The sequence below is a fragment of the Pleurodeles waltl genome, chromosome 4_2, assembly GCF_031143425.1.
Source record: "Pleurodeles waltl isolate 20211129_DDA chromosome 4_2, aPleWal1.hap1.20221129, whole genome shotgun sequence".
In the NCBI taxonomy this organism is placed as follows: Eukaryota; Metazoa; Chordata; class Amphibia; order Caudata; family Salamandridae; genus Pleurodeles; species Pleurodeles waltl.
The window spans coordinates 438,996,162-439,011,560 of NC_090443.1; the positions used below are offsets into that span (position 1 = coordinate 438,996,162).

Here is a 15,399-nt window from a genome sequence, read left to right on the forward strand (position 1 = left end):
CTGGAGTAGTCAGAATTATCACTCTTGAAGGTGTGTGATGGTTATTAATGTTTTTGGTACTCTCTTCGGATGTGCTGGTAAGTGGAATGGGTGGTGCAAGTGGCAGGGTCCTGGTGTTAATTTTTTCACAAATTAAGCACTGCCTGTCCCCCTTGTGCTCTCGCCATTTTATAATCCAATCCTGGGTTTCCAACAGTTCCTGTTCTTCTTGGTCTCCCTACCTTTGTTACTCCAGTCTTGGGGCTCCTGCTCTCCTTGTTCACTCCAGACCCCTTTGTTTAAGTTCCCCAGCCCTGCCTTTCTGAAAAACGTGTCCCTGTGCTTTCCCTCCCTTTGTGACTCCAATGCGGTCTCTCTCACCATCTCCTTATGCCCAATCCATCCTGCTGTACTCCAGTGCTGAGTTTAGCACCCCCTGCCTCCTTCCTTCGCTGCTTCTAGGCTGGCTCCTCTCACTCTGCCACTGCTGCCCTCCCGTCCGCGAGTCCGCGCTCCGCGTTTTCTCCGTCGGTGCCTGCGGATGGAGACTGAATGAAACACCTCACTGCTGCTGCTGCCCAGCCTCTGGTGTCTGTTCTGTCTGCACTGCATCCTTTCGCACCCCCTACCAGAGACACCAGGCACCCCAGGGGCTGAAGGAACGTGGACGCCCTCAGAGGAGAGCCCTGGACCCAGGTGATCCACCCCGGGTCTCTAGCACCGACGGATGAGGTCGGTCGCTAGGACAGGTACCATTCCCCCTTCATCGAGCCGCGGTCCTGCTGCCCGCCTCCGAGGTCCGTGGTCCTTCCGTCTTAGCCCAGTGATGGAGGCGAGCACTCTCTCCCCTTCCCTCTCCGGCTGAGGACCGCGGGCTCCTTGCCGTGCAGCTGCGCCCCTCGCAGGGGTGGGGGCGAACATATCACGGAGGGCGGAGGAGGTGGGAGGAAAGCCGCATTGTTGAAGCTCCATGAACATCCAAACGCAGATTCGCCTATCACCTGGGAAAAGCAAGGCGCGCAAATCGCAATACCGAGCGCAACCAGCCGCCCTCGCGTGCCGTCTTCATCAGCCCAGAGTGCCATCTTCCTGGAAGCCCCATCTTGACCACCACAGCGCGCCAGGTCAACGCAAATAGCGCACAGGTTCTACAACCCGTCTTACCCTCCCTTGCGTGACAACGTGACACCTCGACGACCCTAGCGTAACACTTCAATCTCCCTAGCGTGCCATTTAGTAACCCCCAGCATCTCATACATAGCAGGCTCCCGTGCCCTTCTGCTGAATTAGACGGCGCATCTCCACCGCCATCGCCTTGTACTGTTATCATCGGCTATGGGGCAGCCATGACCATGGCTATGAGGCATAACACTATGCGGCTGGACAGCGCTGAAACCTAGATTAAAATCCACGACCACGAAGAAGGGCACTTGTTTACCTGGACTCCACAGTAGCCCTCTTTATGCCCTGCCCAAGACTTATATTTTATAATAATACGAAGACCCCAATCGCTGCCAACTAAATGAAAATTCGCTCAAAGCACGGCCTTTCCCGCCAGTCGAGCATGTGTCTGCCCTCCCCTTCGATGCCCGGGCGTTTGGAAGTGTACCCATCAGCATGGTGCTGTCACTGGGGGCCGGGTCAGTGATGGAGGCGGCAGAGAGGGGAAGACGGGCGCTGAGGTTGGGGAGGTTTCGATGAGGCACCGACAGAGCGAGCCAGCCAAGGGCGTCGAAGAGTGTGGGTTTGGTGGGTTGGGGGAGGTCTACACCAGTGACGACGAATGTAATCATTTCATATCAGTATAGTGCTCCGTGCTGTTCGCCTGGATGTTTTTAGCACTGTATTACGACCGTCCCTCCCAACAACTCTCCTTTTATTGAATTCGACGGATGGGGGGTTGATTTGATCCCGTTAGATCGAACCTGTGGCCCGCAGGTTGTACACGGATTGTTGCAGCAGGGTCAATACACTACTGAGCTATCTTCTCCGTATGCCCAAACTGAACTGATGACCCAATAGACAGACTGGCTCTGGGAGCGTTTAAATTCTTAAGATCTGATGCTCAAATGAAATAAGAACCTGTACTGTGTTGTCCGCAGTATCTTTTCCCTCTGGTCGTCGGATTGCTAAAGAACGAACATTCAGACGAGATTCGTTGCAGAGACACCTCTCCATTAGATGGACGTCGACGGGCTTGGTTAGTGCCAAGATTGGCATGGTGTGCCATCTGAAGCACCTCATGGATGAAGGCTGAGGAAGGTAAGTGTTTCCCAGCCCCTGTGCTATTGACTGTCGTGCAAAGTTGTCTCGACTCTTGTCTTTGGTCTTAGCCGATGACCTCCCTATCACCTGTCTGGTGCTCAGCACTTTTCAGTGCTTCAAGAGCTGTGGTGGTGGTGAATGATCGGAGCTTGCTGGAAAGCCCAACTGACGGTGAGGACCAGTAAAGGCAGCAGTCAGCCCATGCACCCTTCAGAATTGTCCCATTAGGAAAGCACACATCATGGCAGATAAAGGAGCATCTATCATGGTGTTTGTTCAGACCAGTAATGTTTGGGCTAGGGTAGCCCAGTACATACAATGAATATTGATGACAGAGGGATGACTGGGGCCAATAAAAACAAACACCTCAAGATGAATATCGCTGCTCAGCTAACCTGGGTGGAAGCTGGACCATGCACTATGAAGGCTGTGGCTCATGTGGTAGAGACTGGTTCATGCTTTTCATGGTGGAGCCTGGGGCTCATGTGTGGCGGAGGCTGTTTCCCGAGCTTCATGGTGGACGTTATGGCTCATGCTAGATGATGAGATTTGGGACTGGTGCTGGTTGCTTATGAGGTTTGAGGCTCATATTGGAAACCATGATGGTCTTTCGCACAATCTGTACAGCAGTAAGGTTTGTTTTTTTGTGTTGGATGCTTCTGGGGCCATTCTTAGACACCCAGAGGATTTAGATTATTACTTTGATTGGATCGGGGACCATGATGGATGGTGATAGCATTTGGTCTGTGTCGTGGCAGATGTTTTACTCAAACCGGATTTAGAAAGGGTTTGGTGAATGCCTACTATGATATTTGGGGATAATACTTGATGCCTTTGGTATTTAGAGTGTGCAGTAAATGAGTTTTCAGATCATATTGAATGTCAGTAGGATTTTGCGTACACATTGGATGAGTCCAGTGATCATGCCGGATGCCGATATGGTTTAGCGTGTGAATTGGATGGGCTCAACGATCATGTTTGATGGCTACAGTGTTTGATTTCTGCATTGGCCAAGAAAGCTAGTTGGGTAGTGTGGTCTACAGAAATGCACTCATTTCAGTTCGGTGGATGAGAATGAAGATATGGTTTGGCATGTCAATTGTATGGCATTTTGGAATCATGTTAGGTGCAAATGAGACTTGTTGTGTGCAGTGCATTGGGTCTGGGGATCACAATTAATAGCATTAGGATTTGATGTATATGTTAGATGGTGTCTTTCGATCATACTGGATGTCTTTTGGATTTTAGTATTTATTGAATAGCGTATTTTGCTTATCATATTGGAGATAGGGATTGGTGTATGCATTGAATGGGGTCAGGGTGGGTTCTGATAATCAGTAACATGTTTGGAGCTTGGGTTCCTTGTATTGGTTGAACGGGCTCTTTAATGATGGACAGAGTAGGATTTGGGGTTCATACTGATAGCAATCCACATTCATTCTATGCATTGGATGGGTTCTGGGGCTTATGTAGAATAGTAATAGGGTTCGTGGTACACTGCTCGATGTTGTCCGTGGATCATCTTTTTGGTGGTGTTAAGTTTAGTGCGTTAACTAGCTGGTTCTGGATAGGGTGTGGGTATACATTGGATTAAGTCTTTGTGATATGCTAGTTGGCATTAGAGAGTGGAGTATGCTTCAGTAAGGGGTTTAGGGACCCATGCTGGATGGCAGAGGTATATGGGGATCGATGCTCCTGTGGAATCTTGCCCATGTGGGATATACATCGTAGTGGACCTTTGACTTGTGTTGGCTTGAGTAGGTTGCAGTAAGAATTGGATAAGTTCTGACACTCATACTGCATGGGCATAGAATGTAAAGTACTCATTGGGTAGAATCTTCTTAGACTCATTGACTGGCTATGGGCTCCTGTGCAGGGGCATAGCACACCCTGCAGCACAAGGGAAGGGACAACCTTTCAGCCCCCCCCCCACAAACCCACACACCATGAGGGCCCCCCATTCAGCCCAAGGCCCATGAAAATCTCTCAGGTATGGGAGACTAAGGGGCCCCATTTCATATTCTGAAGCAGGGGCATTGTTTTGCATCATGCCACTGCTCCTGCATGCGTGTGTGCTGGATGGGTTCTGAGGCACAAGCTGGGTGATGACAGTCTAGAGTATTCTAGACAGAATCTAAGATTTCACGTTGGGTGAGAAAGTATGTGCTACATGCGCCAGATGAAGTCGGGGGCTCAAGTAGACCATCAGTACCAACAGAAGGTCATACTGGAGTGAGATACAGGCTGGGATAAGCATTATATGGGAATGCGATTTCATATAGCGCTGTGATAGTTTGCAGATGTATTTGACTGAGCTTGTGGCTTATGCTTCTGATAGGAACTGGTTTGTGTTTTGAATTGGGTCTTGATTCTTACTAGATTGCACTAGGGATTGATGTGTTAGTTGCATGAGAGTCTCACTCATGCAGGGTGGAAATAAGATTTGTAATTTGCTTTTGGTGGTGTTGAGGGATCTCGTTAGGTTTGGATGGGAGCTGGTTTATCTATGAAGTTGGTTTTGGCTGGGTGTAAGGCAACATTGATTGGTGTATGCACTACAAGGAGTGTCTTAGTCATACTTGCAGCAATATGGTTTGATTCATAGCGCTTGGTGAGAGGGCCTGAGGTTGTATTTTGTAGGATCTCGCACCTATAATGCTTGGCGATTGCGTTTGTAATAGAGGCCAGGCTCATATATCGTGTGATATGGACTTGTGGGAATACATTGGATGTGGTCTCTAGCACACACTGCATGGCAATGCGTATTTGTTTACATTGGCGGAGGTAATTAACTGGATGGCAATTGGTGTGCTATGTTATGCTGTTTGGAGATCATATTGGGTGCTATGAAATTTGGAAAATACGGATAGGGGTGGGGGCTCATACAGAGGTGGATATGGTTTGAGTTTGCAGAAATATATAATGTCTGAAGATAGGTGTTATGGGTCTTTTTACAGAATGACAATTGTGATTGAGTTATTTTACTCATATTAGGTGGCAAGAAGGCGTGGGGCTCATGCTGAACGCGGTATAGTTTGGACTATAAATTTGCTAAGTTCTGTGAGTTCTGCTTTGTGGCGATGGCATTCTAAGCCTACAGAGTAACCATGGGGTCTAGTGTAGTTAATACATAGGGTCTGGCACTAATATTGTTAGGTGATACATATTATTATATGGATGAAAAAGTCCAGGATTCTTATTAAATGGCAATAATATTTTGTGTATACTTTTGATTGAGGTGGCTTGTCGTACTTGTGCAGATGGGTGTAGGACATAAGATATATGGTAGATGGGGTCAAGGGCTCTTGTAGTTTGTGTGGCAGGATTGGTTTACTGTGACTGTGGTGACTGTGGTTCACACTGGGTGTGCTAGGACAAGTGCCATGCATTCTGCGTCCTGTTTGACTCAATTTGGGTGACAATATGGTTTCTGTATCTCATTCATGCCCAGTATTAGGGTTTAAAGAGAAACTTGCGTCCTGTCCCACCCAAAATTACACGTTTTTATGTAAAATCCCTACCCTGCAACTTGTGCTAGTTTGTAGCATGAAATGCATCCTCATGTCCGTTTTGAACTCGGGATCGCATTTTGCAGAAATGAAGAGCAAAATTGCATGCGAGGCACCCAGTCGCTCACATTTTTGTTCATTCATAGTGTTCCTGTACTCCCACAATAGGATTTTTACCCTAACCAAATCTAATTTATGCGACTTGGCATAATAGTGGAATCTCGGACATTTTGCATAATAATCCTAACACAGAATGATCTAAATTCTGCCACACTACGCCAATCTAAATGAAATTTTGTCTGGGACTTAGTGTCTGAATTGGATGTCTTCTAGAGTTATTAGAGGGTAGATGGGTTTGAGATACGTGTTTGAGGGACTGGTGTTTAGTGTATTTGATGGTTTGGCTCATCCTGAATTGCAAAACGGTTTAGTGTATTTATTAAATAAATAAATGGGGCCAGGTATATATTGGATGGTGCTCGGGTTTTTGCATACAGTGGATGGGTTCTGGTGAGCATACCAGATGGCAACAGGGTGGGCTGCATGTTGGATGAAGTTGGCCATGCGGAAGGATTTGTGTTTTGGTTGGGGGTCATGGCTCATATACATACTGGATATAATAGGGCATGGTCTATGCCTCTGGCTGTGGTTTGGATCATTCTGAATGGTACATGCTTGCTTTGGGTGTCAATGGACTGTAGTCGTAGGATGGGATTTAAGAGCTCTCATAACTGTGACTCTCTTATATTAGCAGTAGAGTCCAAGGCTTAGGATATTATCTGTGGCTCAAATTTGGTGTTATTTGGCTCTGAGGCTCGCAAGGAGGTCTCAGGGCCATGCTGGGTATTGATGGGGTCCAAGGTTCACTATGTGTGTCGATGCAGTGTGATTGTTGATGGGATTTGAGGTTTGTGATGTTGTCTGTGGCTAATGTTGGATGATGGGATCTGAGGTTCATGGTGAAGTCTGAGTATCACATTGGAGGATGATGTGGTCTGAGACGTACGCCTGATCTTTATGAAGGCATGAGTTGGTGAGATATAAGGATATTACTAAATGTAAGTGGCATTCAGAGTTCTGTTGGTTGGGTTCTGGGCTTGGGCATGATCACAGTTGAACCTACGGATGTTGCAGCTGCCAGTGAAAGCTAGGGCTTGTGCCATCTTGCAGTGGAATCACAGACTTGTGTTCAAGTTTTGTCTTTTTTGTCTTGTGCTGCTCGTGTGTGATGGTGGTAAAAGTCTTGCCTTTTTTACTGCGTTATTCAGGCCACCCACTGAGTGCCAAAAGAGTATGAGATTCAAAGTATCTTTCGTTTTCACTGGAAGGCAATGGACCCTAGAACTCTAATGTGATAGCACAAGAATCTGGAATCGTGATGTGCGGTGGTGGAACGATGCACTTGGTGAAGATGAGTGTATGACTCTGCACTAGTAACAACTGAGACAAGAGGTGGTCATTCTGAGTGTCAGTGGTGACTGCATCACTGTCAGAGTCGGCTGGGATATTAGGTTTGGGATTGCTCCGTATAGTCAGGCATAGGCTGATTACATTTTAATAAAGGGGCTCACAGTAAGTGCTTCTGGTGAGTGAGCAGGGATGGGTAAGAAGGCCCTTGCTAGTTTGGAACATTTTGGGGAACTACTTTGGGGTATCATTTCCCCAAGTACATGGGCAGGGCTTTCTGTGCATATCTACCATGGTGCCACTTGTTTCAGGGACTCCTAGTTCCATACACGTCTGAGATGTTGTGGGGATACCCTGTGGTTCATGCAGTAGGAGTTTGCTTTTTGGAGGTTTGGAGTTCTCTAGGACATGACAGTTGTGGTTGATGTTCATTTGGGTGTGCTAGGTTTGTCAGGGTCTTTAAAGCTGTGTCTTTCAGAAATTCTCTGTAGAATCTGGAGTTGGGAGGGTACTGTGGTTTTTATGCCTCAAAATGTAATTTTAGTTTTGGTAGTAATTCCAGATAATTCTGGCTGCATCATTGTGGCCCTGTGGAAGTTTAGGCATACAATGTCCTGCTCCTTCAATTGGAAGGCTGTAGTTTGTTTTACAATTGGTAGTTTCTCTCATTTTTATGACTGATATTATTCTGATGTGCTGAGGATGTCTTTTCTTGTTGGTACCGTTGGGTTACAATGTGTAGTCTTTCTAGCTTGGGGACTGTCCTGAGTAGAGCTAGCTTAGCTTTTTTTTTTACAGATGTTGTTGGGCTTGTTTGAATCATGTTGTTATGATAAATTTGGGAGTCTATAAACTTCGGTTTGAGGCACCAGGTTCTTGAAGAATTGGCTCTGTTTTGTTTTTAGATATAATACATTTCTAGGTTGGGGTCCATAGTTGTTAATATAATGGTCACAAGCTTGTTGGGGCTATATTACTTATAGGTTGATGGTTCAAAAGTATCTCTCTGGTACTACGGTAGCACTGGTTTGGGGCTTATTTTGACTCTAGTTTTCAAGTTGTGACATTATGGGTGAGAGTATGTGGTAGCTATCACAGATTTAGTAGACAAAGTGATGGTTTCTCTTTCTTTGTCTTCTGGTGTCGCTGGTTTGGGGCTTTAGTATCTCTGGTTTGTGATATTCAAATATCATAGTTTTGGAGTACTAAATTAAGTGGTCTTGGATTATGTTGATGTCATTGGAGCCTTGGGTATGTAAATATGCATAGAACAAGCCTATTACATCATCTCTCATGTGTCAATCATGCCAATTGACTCTCATTCGTGAAAACCAAATAGGTTTTTGAGAAGAACCCTCACTCATCAACCTAGTTGATGGCATGCTTCATCATCGGGTTCCCACTTAAGTCACTGAGTGCAACTTAGGTGTGCTGCAACCCCTGATTGCAATGGAGCTGCTTTTTTATCTTCAAAGTGAAGTGAAAAAAAAGACTCTTCAAATTTTAAAACTATCTCCAGGATGTCTACCAGTTTGCAAATAAATTTGATAAATGACTCCCGGGGCAGAATTAAAAACAGTAGTGGATGTCCAGTGAAACTGTGATTTTTTTCACACATCTTGGTGATTGGTCAGTGACTGGTCAACAAGTTTCAGATAAAACAAAATGTGCTAATAAAGTCACAATGGCTTCTTCGAGGCCAAATTTCCAGGAGCTGATTTTGCTCTGAAAATATAAAACGCACACACACTAAGGCATGCATTGCTCGGGTGCTTCATACGTAACCAGTTCTCATGCAGGAACGCAGTAGGTTTGGATATGGGTGGTTGACCTTGATGAATGTGTGACTACAGGTGCTTTCCCCCACGGGAGCCATGTTACTCAGAATAGGAGTAACTCAAATATATAGAATAAAGAGAGTGAAAATCATAAGTGAAGTTATTGGTGCTCTGAAATAATTGGGATGTGCTTCTATTGTAATAGGGCTGTGTGTCGTCTAGTTTCATGATGTGGTTCCTCTTGTTTTTGGTGGTTAATGGTTACCCTGGTTTGATCTGTAGAAATGGTTCTCTTTGGGTGGTTTGTCTGTGACATTTTCATGAGGTGTGCCTTCTTTGGTTTGCATGAACTGTGTTGATCGATTTCCTTGGGCTGTTGAGCCCCTGGAGTATTGGTGAGTTGTGATTGTTGTGGTTTAGGTGTGCTTGGGTTATCCTAGCTTTGTTTCACTGATTTTACCTTTTTGTAAGAGACTGCTTGAGTTGTGTTTTGTGAGGGTGTCTCTACACTGTTATGGAGGATCATTATTAGTTTTGTTAAAACATTAGTAGATGTAGAAAATAATTTGGTTGTTAGGTCTGTTGTTAGCCAATACCTTGTGATTTTACTAAAATTATATGAATAACTTACTTTTGGGGTATTTCAGCCAACCCTCTTTATTCATTAGTCTGTTACTGTGCCATTCTCATTTGAAGGATGGGGTAAAGGCCCAGTCCTCTTCAGCCACTGGCTAACGTCAGTGTGATAGCATTCTGCCCTTCCACAAGTTGCACACCCACAAACAAGCAGTTCCTTCATCCAGGGGCTACTATGCCAATGTGGGCTTTTTAAAAACATGTTTTCAAAAATTTATGAGGACCTGGCCACTTCCCTAACTTTAAAGTTTAGGACAAAAATGACAAAATAAACATTGATAAAGTCAAACATCCTACTGGCTTTGCCAATTCTTATTTGATTTGGCACCACGCTGCACTGGCTGGGCTCCTTCCTTTTAGGTTGACCGCGGAAGCGTTCTCACGTGTTGTTATCTAACTGTGGGCTTTTAACCACAATCACTGCATGCCCATCACTATCACTCGTTCATGGGCTTGCCTTTCAAAAATCCTTTGTTATCATTGGTGAATGCTTTACGTTTGTCCCGCCTTGGGGCGGTTTTGTTACTGCCTTGGACATTAACCCTGTTACATGGATAACGGCAGTTAGGAATTGACAACGCTAATAGCTCTAACTCGAGCAAATGCGAGAACCATTGCATTGCAAATGCTTGTTGGGGAATGTTAGGATCATGGTGGTTGCTCTTTATACTGTTGAATATGTTTAGGTAGATATGCTTGCTATAGGTTTGGTGTGCAGTGGTAGTTTTGGATGATAGTATCAACAACAGTTGTTCAGGAGAAATTATTCAAGTAATACTTCTAAATATTTGTAGAGGCAATAAAAAAATAAGGAATCAGTCATTAAACCACAAGTAATAAGCCTTGAGTAAGCATGTACACATTTGGTTATGAATTTACATGGATAGTAAGCTAGATATATAGGTACTTCTGCATATCATGCTTGGCACTTTTCATGTGAACTTTGCAAATAGTGTTATTGGAAGCAATACAAATGTATGGTATCTGTGTAAATTGTCTCTTGATCGTGTTGGTTTCTTCAGCTACTTTGACTGGGTGTACTGGTGTGTTGTGCTGCACTATTTTGTGTAAGTGTGTGGTACAATATGTTTACCCTCTTGGGATGTGTGTGATGCTTGTGGAGGACGGTGAAGGTGTGTACTTTACTATTTAGTATGTTTGGATTATGGGGACATTGGGTGTAGTTGTGATGACAAATTTTGGTTGTGGGAATTTTGAATTGAGGTGATGCATTGAAAACTTTCTATTTTTGTTCTGTATTTTTGAATTGAATATGTAGACTTAGGGAAGACTATGAAATCCTTTGTTGAAGCAAGCAGTGCGTTCCATGCCCTGGCTGTTGCATGACTAGGCGTCGTGACTATGGTGGTCATTCTGACCCTGGCGGTCTTTGACCGCCAGGGCGGAGGACCGCGGGAGCACCGCCGACAGGCCGGCGGTGCTCCAATGGGGATTCCGACCGCGGCGGTAAAGCCGCGGTCGGACCGGCACCACTGGCGGGCTCCCGCCAGTGTACCGCCGCCCCATAGAATCCTCCACGGCGGCGCAGCTTGCTGCACCGCCGCGGGGATTCTGACCCCCCCTACCGCCATCCAGATCCCGGCGGTCCGACCGCCGGGAACCGGATGGCGGTAGGGGGGGTCGCGGGGCCCCTGGGGGCCCCTGCAGTGCCCATGCCACTGGCATGGGCATTGCAGGGGCCCCCGTAAGAGGGCCCCTACATGTATTTCACTGTCTGCCGCGCAGACAGTGAAATACGCGACGGGTGCAACTGCACCCGTCGCACAGCTTCCACTCCGCCGGCTCGATTCCGAGCCGGCTTCATAGTGGAAGCCTCTTTCCCGCTGGGCTGGCGGGCGGTCTGAAGGCGACCGCCCGCCAGCCCAGCGGGAAAGTCAGAATTACCGCCGCGGTCTTTCGACCGCGGAACGGTAATCTGACGGCGGGACTTTGGCGGGCGGCCTCCACCGCCCGCCAAGGTCAGAATGAGGGCCTATATGTCCTAAATGCATATTTTATGGCATCATTATGAGTATGCAGAGCGTCTTGTCCAAAAATGTCTTACGACATGCATGTTTTGGTCTATTGTGCAATGATGGTCACAACCTATTTGTTGTCTCATTTCTTTGACATTATGTATGTGGATCCTCATGTCTTGATCCATCACAGTGTTTGTGACTGCTTTTTGTTGTCTTTAGGTGTCTGTATGGGTATTGGAGAATTTAACAGGTTGTTGCTATTGGGTGACTGTTTTTGTGCAAGGGAGGACCTGTTTTGTTGGTTGTATGGAATGGAGGTTTGCAGTATTCTATCTGTTCTCATTGCCTGTATGTCTGAGCAGGTGTTGTGAATGCTGAGAATAGATGATGTAATAGCATGTTATGTGTGGAGTGGAAGCTAGGAGATAGGGACCAGCGGATGAAAGATGGAGCCCTGACAGGTTCTACCTACTGTTGATGTAACCTAAGGACCTAACACGAAGTAAGGAACTGAACTTCCTACCTGAGTGGCTCCAGGATCTTATATGAAGACCCTGGCTCTTAACTTCAAAATTGGCTGTTCTGTATTATTTTTAATAGGATCAGTACTTTGTTGGATGGGGTTCCCCCCAGTTTGGGATAGTACTAGTTCCATTGCATTTGATAGCCTTGGTGCCATTAGTAGTGAGTTGGTGGCCAGTGTTTACTCCTGTTTTGCTGGTTTAGGGGACTAGACTGACTTAAGGAGCTGCGAGTCGTTTTGTGCTACAAGACTTGAAGTTGCTCTGGATTGCTGTTAATACCGGTTTGTAGAGGACTGTTTAACGGTCTGATGAGTTGGCTTTGCTACCTGTTCTAGGGAAGGTAGTGTGGTATGGTATAGATGGCTGTGGTGCACTCTGGTTGATGGGCATGCACTGTGCTTTGTTAGGGAGCTGTAGTTCGCTTTGATTTAGGGGCTACCGGTTGTTCTGGTTTCGACAGCTACAGCGCACTGTGGTTACTTAGCAGTAGTTTGCTATGATTTAGAGGGTTGTTGTTCGCTTTCCTTTGCTGGCTGGTGATGACTCTGGTGTAAATGGTTTCCCTGGTGCCTGGTTAGGAATTGAGATGGGCTGGTTTAGGTGATTGTAGGTTGCCATGATTCAGAGGGCCTTGGTTCCACTGGTTAAAGTAGATGTAGTGTGGTCTTTGTGCTTTTATTTGATCCATTACAGCGTGGTTTGGGGAGTTCGGTGTTACTGAGGCACAAGTCTGCTGTTTTTCTCAGTGGAAATTGTGATTTAGTGTCTCTTGAGAGAGACTGCAGTTACAAGGGGTCAAAGTGTCGTGTCTTTTTTTCAAAAAAATATCTCACTACCCTCATTGTGTGCATGAAAGCAGATGTTTCAATAACCAATCTTCCGATCCGCTCTCGAGTACCTACCGTGTAAAAGCAGCAGCCCCATCGGGTATCTCAGCTGTCGGCTGGCGGGGGCTGCGTCTTTCCCACCCTCTGTGTCTTGGGAGCGGGTGCAGCCTTGGGAAACACACGGAGCCCGCGGCCCTTGCTCTGTTTACCCTCAAGCGCTTGCTTTTCAAAGGGGTGCTGTGAAGGGGACGGAATTGCAGAGTAATGGGGTGGACTGCGTGATGGCGGCTCTGTGGGTTTTGGGGTGTATGGTGGAATCTACTCGCCCATCTTTCATGTCCGTGGGTATATCATGTGTACATGCAGATATGTGTCTGCATGTGTGTACGCGCACGACGGAAAAGACCGCGAAAGCTAGGTAAAAATATTTCACTCATGCGCGGCTCTGTGAGGAGCGAAAAACAGCCGTCGTCCTTGCCTCCTCAGGCGAGCGGGAGAGAGAACGGACCGTGCTCGTCGCTTGCCTGTTGGGGAGGGCAAAAGAAGGCGGAAGATAAACGACGGACAGATAGAGAAATTGAGACAATAGCAGGCAGGAAAAAAAGATGGCACGCGACGGAGCAGCAGAGGGCTGGAGGAGGACGAGGGGAGACATGGCGGTGGAGGGGGCGAGCAGCTGGCTGAAGTGGGGAGAGGCTCCTAGGCGATGGGGTGGAGAGAGTAGGGGTGCCACGCGGCACTGGGGTGGAAGGACGCCTGTGAATGAGTGCCATTCGCCTGATGACTGCAGTCCTCGCAGCCCTATCTCCCTCCCCTCCCCAGCGCGCGGCCTGTGCATTTGTATGACTCGCACGTCGGGCGGTGCAGAACAATGGCGAGGTGTTTACGTGTGTGCTTCGCGTGCGAGCCCGCGTCTTCGAGGCGAGGTGGCACGCTCACCTCCCCGTGGCCTTGTCCTGCCGTTTTCTGGGTAAATGGTAGTCTTTTGCACTTCCTCTGGTGTTTAATGATGAAGCGGCTCTCTGCGTTTTGCGCCTGGCAGCCTGTGTGTGTGCATGCATGTGTGTGATACGTGTCTAGCACAATTTCTGCAGATGTGTCGAAGGGGAGTAGGGGTGAAGCAGTGAAAGGAGACGAAGCTGTCGGTCTCTGGTTGTCTCTTCGTGTGTGTTTATGCGCTTGGCTGTGGTATCTCGGCAGCTTTGCCACTGTTGCCTGTTCCAATTAGTGTCTGTATGAATTAACGCGGGGTGTTTTGCGTCTGTCATTCTGCCTGAACGTGCACAATATTGGAGAGCTCTGTGTGTTTTTGATGTCTGTACATGCAGCTGCAAGTCGGTGACGTTTGTGGCTATGTTTGTATGCCCGCGTTCAAACCGCTATAGCCTTCTTTGTATGTGCATGATATGACTCCAGTCACTACGTGTGTGTGTGTGTGTGTCTGGTGCCTGCATCATGGAAGTGTGCCTCTGTATTCCATATGATCACTATATCTCTATGGTTCTTTTAAACATGTCTACACTGTATCATTCCGCCCTGCGATGCTGTGGTGTCTGTCTTTCTGTAATAAACAAACACTACCACAAAAACTGCCCGGAAGCAGTACGCTGGCCTGATTTGTCTCTGTCTCCTCCATCTGAAGCCACTGGTAGTGTTTTCGCTGCAGTTTCTATTGTTAGAGTGATTGAAACAAGACAAGCAGTGTGGTGCATACCTTTGTGGTTGTGTGTAACCACAGCGAGCTGGTGGCATGGAGTATTCTTCCGTCACATCACACGGAGAGTTTGGACGTCAGCACACGGAGCTGTCTTGAAAAACCAGGCTTACAGGTGGGAGGAAACGCTGGAACAATAACTCGCATCTGGGAGCACAGACAGATGGAAGGATAGGAGAGAACAAGCCAACATATAGTTAGGTAGGCAGACAGGCAGCTGTGAGAGGGCGAGGGTAATGGTGACTCTAGAACTCGATTAGTGCCTACCCACTGAGGATCATTCATTGTGAACACCTCACCACTGAAGGCTGCTCTAGAACTTTACCAGCATCTTACAACTGAGCATTGCACCAGAACTGCAAATGTGGGTTACATCTGCAGACCCTTCCAGAACTCTGAGCATCTCACCACTGGACAGCGCCCCAGAGCTCCCCTCTCACCTTATCAGCAATGACCGCACTCACACTTCAGGAGCATCTCAACAGAGAACTCTTCTAAAGCCAAGCGAACACCTCACTAGTGAGGACCACTCTAGAACTTTATGAGAAGCTCAGAGAGAGGTACCCTTGGAACTCAGTGAGCACCTCAGCTCTGAAGACTCCTCTAGAATGTGACCAGCATTCAACCACTGAGCCCCAGTCTAGAAATTCACCACCAGTGACTTTTTTAGAATGCTGGGAACCTTTCCGCTGAATGCTTGGAACCTCTCCAGATTAGAATATTACTACTCATGTCCTCTCTAGAACTGCAGGATCCACTGACCACTGAAGTGTCCCCTAGC

At 47.0% G+C, this 15,399-nt stretch overlaps 1 protein-coding gene across 2 annotated transcripts in view; it reads left to right on the plus strand.

Annotated features, from left to right (window-relative positions):
* The first annotated feature begins 498 nt into the window (after nucleotides 1-498).
* ADGRL1 (adhesion G protein-coupled receptor L1) overlaps nucleotides 499-15,399 on the plus strand; it is a 561,888-nt gene continuing 546,987 nt past the window's right edge. For both annotated transcript variants that reach the window (XM_069231717.1, XM_069231716.1), the window contains exon 1: nucleotides 499-2,241. The gene's annotated coding sequence lies outside the window, so the exon portion shown is untranslated. The remainder of the gene's footprint in view (nucleotides 2,242-15,399) is intronic.